The sequence below is a fragment of the Rhinatrema bivittatum genome, chromosome 6 (assembly GCF_901001135.1).
Source record: "Rhinatrema bivittatum chromosome 6, aRhiBiv1.1, whole genome shotgun sequence".
In the NCBI taxonomy this organism is placed as follows: domain Eukaryota; kingdom Metazoa; phylum Chordata; class Amphibia; order Gymnophiona; family Rhinatrematidae; genus Rhinatrema; species Rhinatrema bivittatum.
This window is the reverse complement of record NC_042620.1, coordinates 48,000,032-48,019,743: the sequence shown is the minus strand read 5'-3', so window position 1 is coordinate 48,019,743 and position 19,712 is coordinate 48,000,032. Positions and strand designations below refer to the sequence as shown.

The 19,712-nt window shown below is 39.9% G+C and overlaps 1 protein-coding gene across 1 annotated transcript in view; it reads left to right on the top strand.

Annotated features, from left to right (window-relative positions):
* NCKAP5 (NCK associated protein 5) overlaps positions 1–19,712 on the top strand; it is a 1,124,153-nt gene that overhangs the window by 68,858 nt on the left and 1,035,583 nt on the right.

The window sequence follows — 19,712 nt, the reverse complement described above, 5'->3', positions numbered from 1 at the left end:
TTCAGTGGACCCTCCAGAACCTCTCTGAGCTGCCTTGGTATTGTAGGATGTACCGATGTACCTCATCTGGTCCCCATGGCTTTGTGTGCTTTCAGTTATGTTGATTCCACACAAACACTCTTCCGTAAATGGTGTGGCATCTACCCCACTCTCACATGAACCCTTGCCAAACAGCTGCAGTCCTTCTTCAAGGACGTCGTCAGCGAACACAGAACAGGAGTATTTGTTCTAGCATTTCTGCTTTTAACGCATCACTCTCCACTCGTGCCCTTTCAGTCTAACAATTTCATCTCTGGCCTTCGTCCTTTCTCTGCCATTCCTGGAAAAGGTTTTTATCCCTTTCTTTACCCTCCTTGGCAATCTGTTTCTTCCTCTTGTGCTGTTCCATCCCCGTTTCTTTCAGCCCGTACCAGATATCCTTCCCTCTGCTCATCGTTTTGAGATCATTTGTACTTTTGAATGCTGATCTTTTTTGTCTTAATTTTTTTCAGCCACCCTCTTTGGAGAAGCAGATCAGTTTCCTTTGCTTCTTACTTTATTTACTTTTCTTACAAAAGAATTTGTTGCCATTAATAGAACTCATTTAGTTTAGCCACTTCGCTTGTGTGCTCCCCTGCCTGCCAGCTCTTCCTAAGGTGCTTCCCCATTGTACCAATGTCATATTTTTGAGATCCAGGACGTTGATCTTCATATGACATTTCTCCATGGTGGCCATTATATTAAAGCATATCATCAGATGATCACCACTGCTACCTGGCCATTAGAAACACGGTCTCCATTTTTAATACCAGGTCCAGTATCACCCCCTTCCCATTGACACGTCTGTCAGCAAGATGAAGGCAAAACTCATGATATTTTGATTATAAAATGTTTAGATTGTAGATTCTGTCAGTCTTACATCAGCTCATACTTACATAATCCAGCAAAATAAATGGAAGCTACTTTGGGGGGGAAAGAAAATTGTAATAGGTTTAGGTTAGGAGAGAGAGAAGGTCGTTTAGATCAGATCCCTGGAAAATTAAATGTTTCAAAGCATGTCCTTTCATTGAAAGACTATTGCGGATGTTAAAATAAAGACATGCAATGAAGTTTATTCTATTTTTAAAGCATGGAATCACTTATTCAGAAAGTGCATCATTCACTTTTACTTTTGATTGATTACTCCAGTTACTGGAATGATTCTCAAGTCTGGCAGCTACTCATAGCCCTAATGGGCACCTAAGGTGACATGTACTAGTAGCCCAGCTGAGCTCTGAAGCAGTTAGCCACTTAACCTAGCACATAGCATGATGTTTATACATTTAAGTGGTAAAACCTACACAAATAGGCCACAGATTCGGCAAGGACACAGTAATTGCTTTCTCTTCAACAGCAGGTGATGCGTTCCCCACTGAGGAAAATACAGTCCCGCTGCTTTTGGTCATAACAAGGAGCAACAGGAGGAACATGCAGTAGGAAACAGAAAATGTCAAATTGCTGAGTATAGCAAATGGTACATTGAGGATTCCATTAAAGTTTGTGCATTTATGAATCTTGTACTTGATTTATTTACATTTTTCTTGTCTGGTGCTCAACAAAGCATCAGATGATTCAGTTAAGTCATTACAAGTGTTATGAAGACATCATCCCTGTTAATGGCTCCTTTTAAAGTGCTTTTGAGAAATGTGCTCATTCTACTGTATTTGAGGAAATAAAGTTGCCTGATGTAACTATTTCAGTGTTCTAATCCAAACAAAACCCAGAGCAATACCTCAAATAATATTAGTTTTGCAAAAAATATAAAACATATTCAAGCTAAAATATAAAAATAAGCCTTTTGTAAAGGAAATGGTATCAGGTATATGGATGCTTGTCATTTTTAATCTGCAGGCTCTTGCCCGTAATGAGCTTGACCAGTATCATAAACCAAGCACTAAAGCTCTCGTCATATACCTTTCCCCAAGATTTTGCTCAAATCCAGAAGTTATCCTTGAGAAATTGTAAAAAAGCATAGTATCACTTAGCACTGAATACTTTAGCATGAAAGGAGCAGGGCACAAAACTTAGTGATATGTTTTTTTACAATTTTTCAAGGATAAATTCTGGATTTGAGCAAAATCTTGGGGAAAGGTATATGAAGAGAGCTTTAGTGCTTGGTTTATGATTCTGGTTGAAGCCCATTGCGGGCAAGAGCCTGCAGATTAAAAATCACAAGCACCCATACATCTGATAGTGATACCATTTTCTTAAGAAAATGCTTAGTTTTATATTTTAGCTTGAATATTTTTTATATTTTTCGTGTAACTATTTCAGTGACATTCAATTTCATTAAAAAAAAAAATTGAACTATTTGATAATGCCAATGAAATAGCAGGCTAGGGATTTACTTCTATAAAATAAAATGTTGAAGTTTTAAATGAGGCAAATTCAAAGGATATGAGTTACCCAACTTTAGGATTCTGACAAATATTTGGCAGAAAGTTATTTGTTGACTTTATGAAAATAATAACATCCTATGTTTAATACCTCCCCATAATTCAGAGACCATGGTTATCCTGAGAATGCTGTATGAAGCTTGTTTCATAAGCCTTTTTATCACATAATAAGTCATTGTATAATCAGTTTCATTACAATATGGATTCTCTACATTATCACTTTCAGAGATTGTAGACTCATTCTGACATCATCAACATCTAGAATTGGGCAAAGAAATCACCATGAGATATCAATACAAAGTAAAGGCAAGAAACTAAAGAATATGAATGTTAATAATAATTAGCAACACTGCACAACAAGGAGGAATAATCCCTTCACAAATAACACACCTATGTTGTACAACTCTGGAACTTCAGTCTCCAATCCATCCCTCCTAGGATATAATACCTTGAAAGCTTGCAATTGAGCTAGCAAAGGAAGGGTATACAGATTATAAAAAAGCATCTTCCTCTGCCTCACACAACAAAGTCATCTTCATCCTTATTCTCCATGACTTGAAATACACAGCACTGAAGGAAACATATTAAAACTAAACTACAATATACACACACCCAAGTCAGCCAGCTATTGCATTCCCAATTTCTTCTTTGGGACCATGTTGAGCTTATGTTTTCATGATAGCTGCTCACCAAGGCCTAGATTCATCAAACATGTGATAGGAAGAGGGGTGTGTTTTATGGTAATAGCTTATTCATTGCAAAGTGATGCTCTCATACTAGGTAGGTATTTATACCTCTATAAGAGGCCTACCTAGTCACTCGAGGTGAGGTTTAGGAATTAGTGTAGGGGTTAGGGGCCACTTTGACATTCAAAGTGAGACGTACGAACAGAACAGTGCTCTCTTGTGAAGATTTGATGACCTTCGGAGTGAGAAAACTCACCCAAAGATGAGATTTGTGCAATGTTCTCTCAACCTGGCTTGATGGACTCTCTACCTGGGTAACTGTCACTAGAATGAGTAGACTAAAATAAGTTGGAAGGGGATATAATGTAGAGTTAAAAATCCCTGTCAATGAAGGCTTATAGCATCAGATCCCATCCTGGTTCCAACTGAGCTGGAAAACCAAAGGAGCAGGAGGAAACTACCAGATCAAAAAAAGTGGAATGATTGGGCAGAAAGCAAAGGACGCCAATTGCAGCAATCAGATTCAACTCTTTCCTTTTTTTTCTTATGAAAACAATTTGTTACAGATGAGTTGTCGAATCAGCACTAATCATTTCAGCTGAAATTTAACATGAAACATTCAATGAAGCTTATGTAATTCTGAGCAATTAAGAAATCTATTCAATATGCTTATTTGCTAGAGCAATCATTAGTCCCTGCCGTAATGTTCATAATAAAAGTGAATGCGAACTAAGATTTTCTTTACAGTTTTTAAATCAAGCTCCTGTATTTTCTGATCTTGACTTTGAATAGACAGAAGAATATCCCAGGCCTAGGATCTGTGTGCGTGTGCATGGGGGGAGGGGGGGGGGGAGCAACAGCAGAAGTTTGGGACCAACAAGGACTGAACTTCACAATTGGTGTAAACAATAAGCGTGGGGGTAGCTTGCTTAATATGGCAGTTACTACCCTAAACCAATTAAGCCTGATACATCACTTTGAATGCATATACAGCATTGCTCTCTGCTTCAACAGCAGGGGGGAAAGGGGGAAATGTGGAAAACAGGATTTACATTCAGACAACATCCAACAGGGCAATGATCTGTGCAGTCTGGTTAAACAAGCATCAGGGTAACTTGCTTGATGCAGCAGTTACTACCCTTAACCATTAAGCCTTATGCTCACCTTTGATGCAACTCCAACATTACTCTCTGCTTCAATGGCAGGGGGTGGCAGGAAGTTTGAATCAAACAGTTACCAACAAGGGCCCTGAAATTGGTGGTTGGTGAAACAGATAAGTATGGGAAAATAAGTGTGGGAGCTTGCTGGGCAGACTGGATGGGCCGATTGGTCTTTTTCTGCCGTCATTTCTATGTTTCTATGTTTTAATTAAAAAAGAAAACTCAAAAAGTAGGAATGAAACTAGATGAGTAGAGAATTAAATAAAGAATGAAGTTATATGAAATTCTGAAAGAATGTTATTTTAATTCACAAAAGAAAATTAATTTATATTTTAACAAAAAGTAATTGCATAGTTTACTTTTGTGTTTACTGCATTCCCATTTTTAAAAATTTTTTTTTAAGTATCATATTCAGGCTGAGAGGTGGAAACAGAGATTTAAAGTATAAAAAGATGGGAAGGAATTGGCAAAGGGATAGGCAATTCATAGAATTCATTATTACACTTCTGTGAAAGATTAAAATGGATCTAACATGGTCTGTTCTTTGGAGTGGGTGGGTACCCTTTTCTTCAGACAAGCCTCACAGAAGCACTAGTTCCGACTGCCATCGCTTTTTCAGCTTATCCCTCCATCAGCCTTGCTTCTGCCATGACAGTAATCAGAGAGGAAACGAGGTCCCCGTTAACCGTAAAATGCGTGTTTGAGATGTGGTTGATCTTCATGTTTCATTCTCTTCCTTTCTGACAAATTACATGCCCCAGACTGGTAAAGCCACAGAACAAATGCAATTTACAGTTCCAGCTATCACCACCAGAACAATGTAACAGACCTAAAAAGAAAGAAAACAAACACAAGTTTTCTTTTTCCCCCAAATTTTATTTTAGACTCCTGACTGGCATTTGCCATTTTTGCAGAGATGACTACAGAACATAATTTTTATTCTTCAGCAGAAAAAAAAAAAGAGAGAAATGTTATACCTCTGTTTAGGCATTTCGTGCTTTGAGGCAAAGCAAAGTATAAAGCCCAGGTGATTGATTTTACAGTGAGCTATGAGATAACAAGAGTTGGTAAATCTGCCTTCTGCTAGATCTGTTGCTATAAGAGTCATTAATCTGACGCTCACTCAGTTTCAGGGATTGAACCCAAGGGACTCTATTTTCCCAAGTGAGCAAATCAAATGCTCCAGCGAATGTTTCATACTCCTCTTGGCCATCTGGGCATCCTTTTTGTTTATTTCGTTACCTGCACAATTTTATTACTGTACATGCCTCTTTAAAATTAGAATTAAGAACATAAAAACATAAGATATGCTATGTTGAGTCTCCAACGGTGGCCAATCTGAGGTCAAGAACCTGGCAGATCCCAAAGAATAGAACCATTCTTTGTTGCTCCCTGCCATAGATAAGCAGTGGCTTTGCCAAGTCTATCTGGCTAATAATGGTTTGTGCACTTATCGAAAGATCAGTGACACAGAATGAATGATGGGGAATAGACTCCAACACCGATGATAATGGTGGTGGTGACCATTTGTGGTAACAGTTGAAACATAAGAACATAAGAAGTGCCATGCTGGGTCAGACCAAGGTCCATTGAGACCAGCATCTTGTCTCCAACAATGGCCAGTCCAGGTCACAATACCTGATAGTTCTCTGATAAATCTGTTACTCACTCCCAGGGATAGCAATAGCTTTCTTTAGTTTACCTGTCTAATAATGTGTTATGGACTTTTCCTCCAGGATCTTAAATCCTGCTATATTAGTCACCTTGATCATGTCCTCTGGCAAAAGATTCCCCAGCTTGATAATGCACTGAGTGAAAAAGTACTTTCTACCATTTGTTTTCAATCTGCTGGTTGTTAGTTTCATGGAGTGTCCCCTTGTTTTAATATTATTTGAAAGGGTAAATAACAGTCCTGTGTTTACCCATTCCATTCCACTCATGATTTTATAAACTTCTTTCATATCCACTCTCAGCCATCTCTTTTCCAAGATGAAGAGCCCTAGCCTGAATAGCATAGGTGAGAGGTTACATCTCCTCCTCTCCACCCTTTCTAGTTCTGCTATGTCTTTCTTGACATGGTGGCAAGCAGAACTACACACAATAGTCATGGTGTGGTCTCACCATGGCTCAATACAGAAGCAATATCATATTTTCCATTTTATTCTCCATTCTTTTTCAGATCATTCCCAGCATTTTATTTCCTTTTTTGACTACCACCATGAAGTAAGCCAAGGATTCCAACATATTATCTACAAGGACTCCAACATAAGTTTCCTGGGTAATGACTCCCAATACAGAACCCAGCATCATGTATCTGTAGTTGGTATTGTTTTTTGTTGTGTGCATCACTTTGCACTTTTCTACATTAAATTTCATCTGCCATTCAGTTGCCCAGTCTCCTAGTTTCCATCAGGCGCCGGCGAGCGGGGAGGCCACCCTCCATCCTGGGCCCCCGCAAGAAGTAAACATCAAATTGAATGGCAGGGGGGAAAAAGATACGGAACCAACATCATGAGGTGAGGGAAATGAGTGACTGCGATGTGTGACCACGCCCCCCCCTGACGTCACTGTGAGCTCCGGCGATGGTTGAAAAGCGCCTCACCATCAGGCGCTGGCAAGCGGGGAGGCCACCCTCCATCCTGGGCCCCCGCAAGAAGAAAACATCAAATTGAATGGCAGGGGGGAAAAAGATACGTAACCAACATCAGGAGGTGAGGGAAATGAGTGACTGCGATGTGTGACCACGCCCCCCCCTGACGTCACTGTGAGCTCCGGCGACGGTTGAAAAGCGCCTCACCATCAGGCGCCGGCGAGCGGGGAGGCCACCCTCCATCCTGGGCCCCCGCAAGAAGTAAACATCAAATTGAATGGCAGGGGGGAAAAAGATACGGAACCAACATCAGGAGGTGAGGGAAATGAGTGACTGCGATGTGTGACCACGCCCCCCCTGACGTCACTGTGAGCTCCGGCGACGGTTGAAAAGCGCCTCACCATCAGGCGTCGCGCACCGTGCGTCGCACGCCGAAGGGGCGCGACAAAGGGGCTCTCCCATTTGTGCACCCCTTCGTGCAACCCTTGTGCTTCTTGTAAAAAAAAAAAAAATCTTTTATGTTTTTCTGTTATTTAACCTTTATTCCAATTCTTTACTTTTTCTTTTCGCTTGTTAACAATTTTAATTAGAAATGTTCATTGAATTAGACTATGGAAATTAATTTCCTGCTTTTCTGTTTAATGTAAACCGGTATGATTTACATCGGATGTAAGAATGTCGGTATATAAAAATTAAAAATAAATAAATAAATAAATAGTTTAACAAGGTCCTTCTGCAGTTCCTCACAATTCACTGCCATTTTAACAAACTTGAATAATTTTGTGTCATCTTCAAATTTGATCACCTTATTCATTTCTTTTCCAGATCATTTATGAATATGTTAAACAACACAGGTCCTACTAGTGCTGATTGCTGTGGTACTCCACTAATGACCTTTCTCAATTTGGAAAACTAGCCATTTAGTCCTACCCTCTGTTTCTGGCTTTATTTATTTATTTATTTAAAATTTAGGCATTATATATACCGTTATTCCAAATGAAGATTACAATGGTTTACAATATCAGCATTCATATTCTTGGTCAACAATCACGTACTGGATGTTCACATTCACATTCTAGGTTAACACCACAATAACTATATGTTCTAGTTCATATTCATATATATTCTAGGACAATGGTCCCCAACCCTGCCCTGGGGGCCCACCATCCAGTTGGGCTTTCAGGATATCCACAATGAATATGCATGAGAGAAAATTTGCATGTTATGGAGGCAGTGCATGCACATTTTCTCTCATGCATTTTCAATGTGGATATCCTGAAAACCTGACTGGCTGGTGGGCCCCCAGGACAGAGTTGTGGACCACTGTTCTAGGACATCGCAATAGTCAGGATCTAATTTAGTTCGTATTCATACATTTTTAGGTCGAGCCAACAATAAATAGAGATTCTAATTCAACTAACAAAACACTTTATATCATTCACTATTTATTGCTCTTGCCACTAACATTATCTCTGGTACTGATGTTGAGATTATCAGCATATATTTTTACCAATTACTGATCCACAATAGAAGACTGCCTCCTATCCCATGACTTTATTTCCTCAGGAGTCTCTTATGGGGGATTTGTCAAATGCCTTCTGAAAATCCAAATACACTATATTAACCAGCTTACCTTTATCGAAATGCAGAGCTTAGCTTTAGCTAGGTAATAGGCTCTCCAGAGAAGTAGCTGGAGGTGACGCCCATTTGCAGGTTAATTAAGAATTTTCCAGAGAAATACAGATGTCAAGTGATTTTAGGTGTTTATAAACTGTGAGGTCGATATTCAAAAGCCATTTAGATGGATAACTGAAAAGTTATCTTTCTAAATGGCTACCCACGACATTCATCGCCTATGCAGCTAGAATTTAGCCACATAAGTCGGGGGAGTTCCAGGGGCAGGTGGGAGGCATTTCCAGGCAGAGCAGAGTTGGCTGCATAGGTTATGAGGCTGCAGCTTAATCTATCTGGCTAATTTAATAATAATTTGACTATGGAAATATTTTTTCCTGCTTTTTCTGTTTTAGGTAAACCAGTATGATTTGCATTTTAATGTAAGAATGTCGGTATATAAAAATTATAAATAAATAAATAAATAAATAAATAATAATTCTGGTTGGGCTGTAGGGTTGCCCTAAAGTTAACCGGTTAGACATAACCAGCTAACTTTAAGATAGCCAGGTATATACATTGGTGAAACTAGATAAGCCGCACAGTGACTGAAAATGGATCCCATTAAGTTTAGGTGTTTATTTTCTAGCTGGTTCTTTGGGGAGTATCAGAAATTTATTTATTTATGTATTTAAATTCTTTTAATATACCGATGCTCAAGACAAGTCTTATCGTACCGGTTTACAGTAGAACTAGGGGAAACCATTTAACTAAATGAGAGAAGTTACAATGAACTGGGAGTACAATTCGGGATATTTAAGCGAGAGAGAAAAAATTTAACAAAACGTAACTAACAGTAATGCAGGATAGTACAAATTCAATTGATTAGTATGGAGAGCTAAATTAACATTTAATATAAATAAGTAGATTCGAACATAACAGGTTCCTTTAGGTACTTGGCTGCGGAGGCATCATACCGGGGTGATGACCTGGTCCAGGAATGGGGCAGTGGAGGGGAAGAGGTTATAGGAGAGGAGGAAAGGTAATGGGAGCGGAGTAGGCTACATTGCTAGTTGAGAAGTGTCTCATCCGGGGAATGCTTGTGAGAACAGCCAAGTTTTCAGTTTCTTTCTAAAGGAGAGATGGCTTTGTTCCTGGCGTATATCTGGGGGTAATGAGTTCCAATGATGAGGTCCCGCGGAGGACAGTGCTCGTTTTTGAATGGAGTTGTGAATGATGGCTTTGTTTGGGGGAGCCTGGAGGGATCCTTTATATGTGGATCTAATCGGTCTGGTGGAAGTATGGAGTTCGAGAGGGATTGTGAGTTGGAGTGAGGAATGATGATAGATGGTTTTGTGGATGATGTCATTGTTTATCAGTGTTTTCTTGGCTCAGGTACTATTGCTGGGTACTTTATCCAGTTCAATCAAATACATACATTTGTGCAGCTGAGGAGTCAGTGTGGAAAAGTCACAAAAACCTGGTGATATCCCAAACTCAAAGCAGAGGATCAAGGGTAAGCAAAGAAGGGTTGAGAGAGTCTTGGGAGAAGTGGTATTTTTATAGTGTTTTACCTAATAAACACCTATTTTGTTTTTGCAACGGGGTGTTTTATCTGGGTTTATTGGTTAAAACCTAAAATCATAAGACCTATATATTATGCAACTATCTTTGTATTTGAAGAAAACTTAATAAAGATTTTAAATAGTAACAAATGTTAGAGACAAGTGCATAATACAGCCAACTGCTGAAGCATTTGTTTTGCTCTCTTTTAATATTCAGGTTGACGTCCACTATTGCTATAAGTTATTTTGGATGGAGTACCTCAGATTTGTTTATTTGATATGCTGCAGTTTGTATTTTATGTATGTCATTTTAATAATGTATGTGCTATTAATTTTATGATGTGGATGTGATAAGTGTAATCTGCATTGAACATCTTAGGATTTATGGAATGCAAGATTTTATAAATAAATAAATAAATAAATAATTAAATAAATAAATAAATAAATAAATAATGGGGCCTTGGGCCAGCCTGATGGCTCAGTAGCAGTACTGTTTGTTGCCATGCAGAAGACCTGGGTTTGATTCCTGTGTCAGGTCGTCCCTTCATAGGTCCCCCAGGGCTGGAGAGGCCATGGAGGCAGCTTTAACATCCACTAGGAGGGGAAAGAGTCCTAGTCTTTGCTTAATGTTCAAATTTCATTGGCTGCCACTGGCCTGATTATAAGAACTTCCAGGACCATCTCAACATATTGCCTGTGCATAAAATACACTATGAACTCCAGAACAAAGCTTTCTTTGGCACAAAACAAGTATTAAGAAGTGGATTAGCAGTAAATTTTAGAGACTGAGATCTGACACAACATATCCTGGCTTACGAATGAAGTTCATTCCTGTCAGGCCCAGTTCCACTGGGTGTGCAAACCACAACATTGCACAGGGAGGCACACCCAGTGGGGCAGCGTTGAGAGCAGGGAGAGGCCCATGTTGCCGCTGGTGTGTGAGATGGCATGTGAGTGTGAGAACCTGTGCCTGTGTGTGTATGTGTGAGAGAGAGAGACAATATGTGAGAATGAGAACCTCAGTGTGTATGTGAGAATGAGAGCCTGAGTGTGTGAGAGAGAGACAGCATAAAAATGAAAATCTGAGTGTGTGTTTGAGGGAAGAAGACAAGAAGAAAGGTGGATAGAGAAGAAACAGGAAAAAAAAGAGACCCTGTAAAAGGAATTGGCAAAAGACAAAGAAAGGGAAGGTGGAAAAAAAATGCCTGTGACCAACTGATTAGAAAACTAAGATCAGGCAACAAAGGTAAAAAAAAAAAAAAAAAACCTTTTTGGAATTTTTAGTGACTGGCATATGTTATCTTTGGGAATGTGCAAGAGCAGCACTTTCTCTATCCCGATCTTGCGATGTACAAGATCAGCATGGAGGAACTGGAAGCCCCCCAGATTTTTAATAGAATGGGCCTTGCACAGAGGAGGCAGTAGAACAGGCTTCAGTGCCAGTGCAGCAGCAGTGACGGTGGCAGCAGAGGAAAAAGAGAGGTTGCTGGCAAAGGAAAGAGAGGAGGTCTGCCTTCAGTGTGTGTATATGTATGAATAAGAGTCTGCCTGATGGGGAGGGAGGGAATGAGAATGAATGGGTGACTGCCTGAGGGTGTGTCTGTGTATGAGAATGAATGGGTACCTTCCTGGGGTAGGTTTGTGTGAGAATAGGTGCCTGCCTGAGGGTGTGTGTGTGTGTGTGTGTTGTGTGTGTGTGTGTGTGTGTGTGAATGATTTTGTGCCTGCCTGGGGGTCTAAGTGTGTGTGAGAATGACTGGGTTTGCCTGGATGTGTGTGTGTGTGTGTATATGAGGGAGTCAGTGAGAGTGAAAGCGTGTGTGAATGAGAGAATCCGGGGGAGTAAGAGCTTGTGTGTGGGGGGTGGGGGGAGAGTGAGGGTCTTAGAGCCTGAGCGTGTGTCAGAGTCTGTGAGAGAGAGAGGTTAAGGGTTTGTAAAAGAGCATGTATGTATGTGTGTATGTGACAGTGTATGTGAGAGAGAATGGACATGCGGGTATGTGTGAGAGAGAGAGAGGCTAAAGTCTGTGCACTTCCCACTTCCCCCCCCCCCCCCCAACCCCCTAATCCTCGACAATCTCAGGGTAACTGGAAATCAAGAGCTCCCACGTATGGACAGCAAGGGCTTTTTTTAAAAATCCTTATTAGTTTTAATTATTGGGTGTTATTTGTTATATGTGCTGTTTTAAAATATTTTATTGGTGCTTGGGAAATTAAAAAAAAAATGTATATGATTTTAATTAATAGAAGTTATGCTATTTGTCAGTCGTTTTAAAATATTCTTTTAGTGGTATGGTTTTACCATTATAATTGATGCTTTATGTTTCTTGATTTTATTTGTTTTATAAGGAATGATGGTTCTACTTTTCCATTGTTACACACAGAGTCTGGCTTTTTGGGGTTTCCATTTCAGTTTTTGTCTGCATATTGCTGGTTCTAATTTCTGATCCTTTATTCTGTATTTGGTGAGGATATGCCTCTGCTCTGTGCGTGTGACCAAGGTGAGAGATTCTGCTAGTGTGTAGCGTAGGGTTCTTGTTGTTTGAATCCTTGGTGTTACTACTGTTATGTTATGATAGGTTCGCTGTACAGATGTTGAGTATCTTTTTTTGTGGAGTTTTGTGTTAGTTCACAACATGCCCGGCAGTGGAAGGCTTTGTGCTGCTATTACTGAGAGGTGCAACCAGAATTTGAAAATATTTTTTTTGTATGATGAGCTTTAAGGGAAACATCCAAGCTCCATTGTTGGGGGAAGAAGAAGAATGGGGGAGGGGGCACTGGAGAGGCACACAAATGCCTTGGCCCCCAGGCACCGGAGACCTTCGGCACACCACTGGCAGGAGGCTCGTGGTGCTGCCTGTGGACCCGATCACACCAGTGGCAGAAAAAGTGGAGGCCCGTGCCGCCGCCGATGGGTTCAGGTCCACGGGTGGCAGAATAAGCAGGAGGCCACAGGAGAAGAGGAATCCCATCTGGCAACTCCTCCTCATGGACTGGCCCTGCGGTATTCAACACTCGTGGAGCTAGTACTTCCTGTATTCTCATCTTGCGATGAAGGAAGTGCTAGCACCACAAGAGTCGAATTACATCGGGGCCAGTGCATGAAGAGGAGCTGTAGAACGGCTGCTCTCCACAAAGAAGGAACAGGCTGGCGGCAGCAGCAGTGGAGGAGGACTGATCCATGGACCCTGACTGCATGTTTGTGTGTGTGTGTGTGAATGGGAGGCTGGCTGTGATGGTTGTGTGTGTTTGTGTGTGTGTGTGTGTGTGTGTGTGTGTGTGTGTGTGTGTGTGAATGGGAGGCTTCATGGGATGGGTGGGGAGGTGCATGTTTCTCTGTGTGTATGTGGGGGGTGCGCATGTGCACATGCATGCGTGGGAACTTCCTGGGATGGGCAGGGAGTGTGTGTATGTGAGAATGGGAGCCTGCCTGGGTTTTGGGTGGATATGAATGGGAGCCTGCCTGGCGTATGTGGGTGTAAATGGGAGCTTGTCTGGGATGTATGTGTATATGTGTGTGAGAGAGAAGTGGAGCTGCCTGGGTTTTGTGTGTGTGTGTGTGTGTGTGTGTATGTGAGAGAGAGAAAGAGAGAGAATGGATGCTGCAGGTGGATTCCAACCTGCCAGCAACTGAAATGAAGCTGAGGGCCTGTCGCTGCTGGTAGATCCCAACCAAAGAAGATCTGGAGATGCCTGTGGGTTTGTCAGACAGGGAGCGTGTGTGTGTGAGCTTGTGTGTATGTATATATAAGAAAGAGAGGAGAAAGTTTGTGTATCCCTCTCCCACTAATCCATGACAATCTCAGAGTGACTGGAAATCAAAGGTTCCCAGGTATGGAGAGCATGAATTTTTAAAATCCTTTTTAGTTTTATTTTTCAGGTGTTATTTGATGTGTCTGTCGATTCGAAATATTTTATTGGTGTTTGGGACATTTAAAAAAACTTGTATATGAGTTTTTAATTATTTGATCTTTTATTCATCAGATTTTTTGAAATAATATTAGTATGTTTTAGTATTATGATTATGTATTTATTTATTTTATTTCTTGATTTTATTATTTGATGTTTGAGGAATGATGATGGTTCTGGTTTTTCACTGTTGCACTGCATAGAGTGTCTGGCTTCTTGAGGTTTCCAGTTCAGTTTTGGTCTGCGCATTTGTATTTCTACATTATGGTTGCTCTATTCTGTATTTGGTGAGGGACTGTTTATGCTCTGCACCTGTGAGAAATGAGGAAAGTGTATTAAGGTTTTCAGAGGGTCAAGCCCACACCAAACACACATCACAATAGGCCTAATACCAAATGAGTTCCAAGTGACTTTTTTTGCAGGGATTTCTGGTTGACCTCACAGCAATGCATGTAAATATAATGTAAGTGATATTTTTCCTCAGAATACTGTACTTTGATATTTTTCATGTAAAATATAAATTCATACCTCTTGACTGTGTGTGTGGAATGGGACAGGGGTGGGGAGTGTTGTGCAAGGCTATAAGGTTCACCTGGGGCACCTAAAACCCTTGCACCAGCCATGGATTCAGGGGTGGGGGAAAGGTGTCAGTTTGTAAAGTTTGTATCACTGAAGAGAGCTGGGTGATTTTTGGTGGGCCCGGGATAGAAAATGAATAAATGGCAGGAGTGGGGAGAGCAAAGTAATTATTCTCACAGGGCAGCAAAAAAGCAGGCACCGACCCTGATTCCTGTCAAGGTATGAACAAAGTTAACATCGCCATCAGCTTGCTGAACTTAGAGGGCATGCAGGGCTCTAGAGGGAAGCAAAATCTCTAGCTCCCTAGTGAAGGACTGTCACTGCAATGGTTGATGGTGAGGTGGGGATATAAATATAAGGAAGCAATTCAGATGGAAATGCAAACTAATGGCACCATAGCCAAATATAAGCCAATTCCAGTCGTGCTGAAATTACAAAGAAGCAGAAGGAAAAATACATTAATACAATTTTTTTAAAATAAGGCCTTATTTATACTCATATTCACGTTTGTTTATTTCCGTTAAACCAGACTTTTTTTTTTTTCACAAAGACAGACCCAAGAAGAAAGGAATGCGATCAGCTCTTATGGTCTTCTCAATCTTAAAAAATTATCTTTAAAAAAGACTTGGCAACTGAATATCTCTTTCTTCAACTACATAAGAATTCCAAATTTAAAGCCTGATTTACTATGACTTTTCTTTCATTCTGTGTCAATGGGAAAAATGCTTAGTAAATGAGGCCCTTAATTTATTAATCTATCAACCTCCACCTCTATATCTTCATGATTTAATTATTTTGATTAATGAGTATGTCATGAGATGTTCACACTTTATTTTGTTGGATGACTTCAATCTGCATACCAATGAACCTGAAAATTCCATGGTGTCTCACTTTTATTATTTTTTAGCAATGTCAGATATTTTCATGACACAATGGATCAAACAAACAACTTATAAGGGCAGTCACACATTAGACCTGATTCTCTCTTCAGATAAGGTGCAGCTGCTGACCAATTCCATTAGCTTCACATCTTCATCATGGAGTCATCATGTTCTGATCACTTTTCTCTTATGTTTATTTATTTTATTTATTTATTAACTTTTCTATACCGAAGTTCAGGTAACAGTGTTATCTATCACTCCGGTTTACATTGCAACAGATAATAAACAATGACAAACTTAAGTCTTACAATGAACAAGGCATGTGAAACAACTTGGATAACATAACTATGAACCAGGACAGAACTAATAGAATGAACAAGCCTATGGGGAGGGAGCTTAGCTACTTGGGAGGGGAAAATGTATTACTGATAGGCAAAAGAAGAAAGACTTGAGCCTAGGTTGTGGTTATGTGTTAATGGTTATGTGGTTATGTGTTAATGTTTCCACCCATGGTTCTTGTTAAAAATAAAATTCCACTTAGAAGGACTACAGATCTGAACCCTGATGAATTAGCCCAGGTCTTAGAGATTCCATAAGATTTTGAAGACATTTCTCTAGATGGAATGGTCTCTATGTGGAATTATGAGCTTAAAAGGCTTTTTATTCAGTTTTTCCTATCCATTATGTCACCTGTAAACAAAGAATTGAACCTTTGTGGTACCATCCAGCTCTGAAAATCTTACAACAGCAGATCAGACATCACGAGAGGAAATGGCCTAAAGATAAGTTGCCTGAGGATGAAAGTAGGTTTTAGAGCAACATTAGGCACTATCTTCTATCCATCAAACAATTATTATAAAATCATTCTTAACAGAGTAACCGGTAGACCTGAGCACTTGTTTAAAATTGTGTCCGACATTACTGGGCAACACTCTAAGGAAAACGATACTTCTGTGGCTATTACAGCTAATGACATCATCAGTGCTTTTGATTCCAAAATTAACTACATCTAAGCAAAGTTTATTTCAAACTCTACCTTAGTTCCACTTCCAGATGTTCTTGAACTGGCATTATCTCCTTAAGACAACAATATTTCTACAAGTAAACTCCTGGCCTTTAATAAAGTTGCACCAGCTGGTCTTCAGCTAATTTTCAAACAAATGCATACCACTTTTTCAAGACATTATTCTTTATCATTTAAATGTATAAACAACCCAGTTGTGGCCTTTTTTGTCCATTTTATTAGTATGATTAACACCAGTCTTGAGTTTGGTTTTTTACCTCCAACATTAAACCTGATAAGATGTGTCTGAGCCCCTGATGGGGAAAAGGGGCATCTGGCATCATTGTGAGTAATGGCAGCCACCGGGCCTGAGAGCGGGAGGTTTCCTGGGCCTCCTGCTAAACCACCAGGGACATTTTGGTGAGTCCAGAAGGTCTCAGGAGGGTGGGCTAGGGTGGTCAGGGTTGAATTGTTGAATAATGCAGAAAGATTGGGGCCAGGTTCTATACATAGATATTTTTTTATTCAACAAAACAAAAAAATAAAAAAGATTCTGGGGGTAGACTCGAAATGGCCCACTCCCAAAACAATAGTCAAAATGAAATGATATTTTTTTGAGGTACCACCTCTAGTAGCCAATGTAACTTCAATTTTTAATAAAAGAATCCAGTCATGATCCAAGAAACTACATAGGAATGTGTAGAGACAATAAGCAGGTCATTTCTTTGTTTTGTAGGTCACATTCCTTTGTATGCTTTGTTTCAGATGAAAAACAAATTTTTATGTATTTGTTTTATTTGTTCATTTGTTTCCCATTAAAATCAATGAGGGAAAAAATGCAGCCCATTTTGGGCTCCCAAGTTGGGATTTTGTAATCATTTCTAATGAAACTTGTGGGTAGATATCATCAAAGAGTTGAAGGGCACTCCAATACATCAAGAATATGTCAACGTGATACCAAACGTGGCATGAATAACCCAAGGACCTGTAATGGGGCAAAACACTGCCAGCAGTGGCAGAAGTTGTCCAAGGCACTGTGAAAGAAACAAAGCAAAAGGACACCAACAACAGTAGCATGAACCCCCAAGGTAGCACGAGAGGGGAAATATGGCACCAAGTGTGGCTGAACAGCTCAAGGTGCCTTAATAGGAGACGAAAACACCAAAAGTGGCAGATAAAAACAAAGCAGCTACAGAGGATCAAAGCATCAGAAATAATAACATGAAGATCCCAAAGCACAATGAAAGGCACAGTGCAGCCACCCACAGTGGCAAGAGTACTCCAAGGCTCCAAATGAAGGGCAAAGTGACCAACCAAATTGGTACAAAGACCTAAAAAGAGAGAACCCAGAGTAAATCTCTGGAGGGGTCCTCATGTCATTTTCATTCAGCATCATTAGGGGAAGGAGGCTGGCTCTATAGACTTTGAGTTGGTCTTCCTCTTTGCTGTGTATAATCTCAGCCCTGCAGTCTCATCTGCCTCTTCCACCTCCTCACTGGAGACTAAGATGGAACTGACTAGAGGCCCCAAAATCTCTTCAGCCAATAGCTATTCAATATCCTGTGATTTAGGTTATCCAGAACACAGTATTTCTTCTGAATCAGATTTTACAAATACTGCCTCCATTATCTGAGAAGCAGTAATAATGGAGAAGCATTGGTTTTTGGTGCTACACTTTTACTGCCCCTGCCTTTTAATGTGGTATAAACCATCAAAAGCTAAATACCAGACAAGATTAGGGAGAAGAAATGTTGAAAAAGAAAACTATACTAGCTATATGAGAGACTATATTGCAGACTACAGGGGCAAAGGCATTTAGTCATTTGTCATCAGCACTATGGAATACTTTACCAGTAGAACTGTGCAGGGTTAACAATATTAAAATATTCAGGAGGCAAGTAAAAGCATTCTATTTTAATATTGCTTTTTAAAGTTTAATTTTATGAATTGGTTTTTAGATGATGATGTTGGGGGTTTTTAGTCTGTATTGTTGAATGTATATTTTACATATTTACACTATGAGCTCCCCATTGAACATAATATGGAATGAGAAATATAAAAAAATGTCAATAAATAAAATACATAAAAGTGAAAAAGGACATGAAACGGTTAAAGATAACGAAGTATGATCTATGCAAAGCATTGGATTTCCAGGGCAAGGCCAAAAGTCTACTTTTAGAGATCTGCCAGGTTCTTGCGACCCAGACTGGCCACTGTCAGAGAGAGGATTCAGGGCTCAATGGACCTTGGTCTGATCCAGCATGGCATTTGCTATGTTCTTTCATTTACAAAGAGGGAGATGGAGGCTGGAAAGTACTGAAAGAGGGAGATGGAGATTGAGAGGCATAGAAAGAAAGGGAGATAGGAGCAGGAGGGAGAGCATTGAGAAATAGATATGCTGGGTGGAAATGAGGAAAGGAAGTAGAGGTTGACTAAGGTGCACTGCGAGAAGGAGATGAAAAAGAGGGACTGTAAAGGGGAAACAGCTGAGGAGGATGAAGTTCTTCTAAAAGGGGAAGATAGAAGACTGAGAATCAGGCAGAAATGTAGAGAGTTTAGATGCAATTGAGAGGCAATGAAGAAGAGAGATGGAGTGTTTGCTTAGAGCAATAGGGAATGAGAAATGAAGAGGAGAGGGAAAGGCAAACAGGAAGTTAATACTGAGAGAGAAAATGAGGAGAAAGGGGGACATTAGTGGGAGCAAGTGAGGCACAAAGTTAGAGAGGAGGTGGAAGGGTGTGAAATGAAGACAAAGAAGAGGGAAGATATGGAGAATTGAAGAGGTATTGGAAATAGCGAGATGAAAGAGACAATATTGACAGTGAGGTGGAAGGAGAGGAAAAATGAAAGAAAGGAGATATATATGGAATGGTAAAATGGAAAGAATGTCAGGAAAAGGATTCAGAAGACTGAAAAAGAAAAATTGCAAATCCTATGATGAAAAAAAAGCTGTTAGGTAGAAAAAAATAAAAGTAAAAAAATATTTTTTCTGTATAGTTATTTGAATACATAAACTTTGAAATATTAAACTATTATATATGTATATAATATTTGATAAGTGTGCTGCTCTACATCTTAGATGCACTGAATGCCATTTGGGAGGGTGGTTCGGAAAGAGCGGGTAAAGGGAGAAAGTTCAGTAGGCACTTCAGGAAGGACATATGCAACATTCACAAATGAATGTAGTAATTAAGTGAAAACTTCGTAACTTGCAATAAAAGCAATTTCCAAAATGTTGCAGAAAAAACTCATCGTCAAATAGCTGATTATAGGAACATGTATCTACAGTATAAGTAGATTTCTGAAGCTCCCCT